This window comes from Frankliniella occidentalis, unplaced genomic scaffold (genome assembly GCF_000697945.3).
Source record: "Frankliniella occidentalis isolate FOCC.00 unplaced genomic scaffold, Focc_3.1 Scaffold88, whole genome shotgun sequence".
In the NCBI taxonomy this organism is placed as follows: Eukaryota; Metazoa; Arthropoda; class Insecta; order Thysanoptera; family Thripidae; genus Frankliniella; species Frankliniella occidentalis.
The window spans coordinates 259,195-261,036 of record NW_026267217.1 but is presented as its reverse complement, the minus strand read 5'-3'; positions in this window follow the sequence as shown (position 1 = coordinate 261,036).

The following is a 1,842-nucleotide window of genomic DNA, read 5'->3' as shown; positions in this document are numbered from 1 at the left end:
GGACCACAAAACTACTTTTGGTTCCGTCAGAAACCACCCCTGTTCAGAGAAATTTGAGTTTTAAGGGGTGGTCTTTTGAATCTGGCGCTCAGCGTAGAATGGGCTGCCTACCTCACAGGCGAACCAACTCACAAAAACAGGCGTAACTCACTTAAAATGGCCCGGCGATGTGAAATTTCGACGGAGAGATTGAAATAGGACGCTGTCGGACAAATCCCAACCATTCCCAGTGATTTTTTTATTTTCATTTTTGGCTAACTTTCCAAATATTTGTAGCGAAAATTGATGGGTCCGGATTTCGACGGAAAAGTAGCCGTATTGACAGATGGGACCCAGGGGACCACAAAACGACAAAACCATTTTTGGTTCCGTCAGAAACCACCCCTGTCTATAGAAACTCGAGTGTTAAGGGGTGATCTTTTGAATCTGGCGGGCAGCGTAAAATGGGCTGCCTACTTAGCAGGCGGGCCGGTCCAAGGAAAACAGGCGTAAAACACTTAAAATGGCCCGGCGGCGTGAAATTTCGACGAAAATTGATAGGTCCGGATTTCGACGCAAAAAATAGTGGAATCGACAGAGGTGACCCAGGTGACCACAAAACTTCTTTTGGTTTTGGTTCAGACAGAATCCATCCCTGTCTAGAGAATGGTCACTAGAACTATGGGCCGGTTGCCTAAGGCGCACTAGCTAAAGTAACAGGAATTGAACTCTGCTGTAGGGGATCTTGCACCATGATATTTAGACAGAGCAAGTGAATGGGGAGTGTGCAGGACCAATCCAAACCAATTCCCCCAATTTTACAAATTGTCAAGATTTTTGAAGGACATTTTCAATGATAACAAATCAGCCAGGATTTTGATGTGGGGGGATTAAAATCAACAGGGAAGAAACAAGGCACCACCAAAACCATTGAAAACCACCATTTGATGCAAACCAAAGGAAGCTTTCTCATAGAGTCTGTACAGAGACAAATTGCGTTGGTTACGCTATCATGTCAACTCACCTATTCTTTCAGGTGGAATGACCCCAAAGACTTCTTTGCTCATGTCATGAACATTTCTGGTCCGTGTTCCTGCAACCATATTAAACGGTACATTTAGCACTATTTTTTTAAAGCTTGCTTTCATTTATTACTCAACAATCATCAACTAATTGATTTGGCGCTGGACTCAAGCATAACTGTACGTAAAATATCCCTCTACATATAAGTACTATAGGCTGTGCACATCTCCTAGATACCTTTTCCACAATTATTAGAACAGTAGTGGATAGGGCAGCTGCAAATTAGCTGCAACGCAAATCAACAATTGATTGATTGTTGAGGGGATTACACAAAGCCCTCAGTTGACTATAAAAGCCCGCAATCCAACCAGAAGTAATGTATTTTGCTATTCGACATAAAATAACACAGATTAAAATATATATGATATAAATCATAACATGTTACACTGAGAATCACCCGTTTGCAAATGACCAGCGGTATTTAACATGCTGCATGGTAGGGGGAGTCGACCCATTCAAAGCCGTTGCAACAAAGCTTTACAGTGACCATAGTTTACATAAAGGGCATTATTTACTCTGCCTCCAAAAATACTTACAACTTGTGAATGGAGCCACTGGAGCAAGAACACTAACCTCCTACAATAACCGGAACGAAACAATTCAATGTTAATGTTCCGGCAACCATCGAGCACTACCCCTTGCGATTAATATCGAAAATCTACGTTGTCAACCCTAAAATTCTGATTAAAATCCCATGATAAATTTGAGTAGGTATTTTCGGTATTGAGCAGAAGACGCCGATGCCCATTGTTTACGTTTCCAGGCGGGATGCGGGGTGGG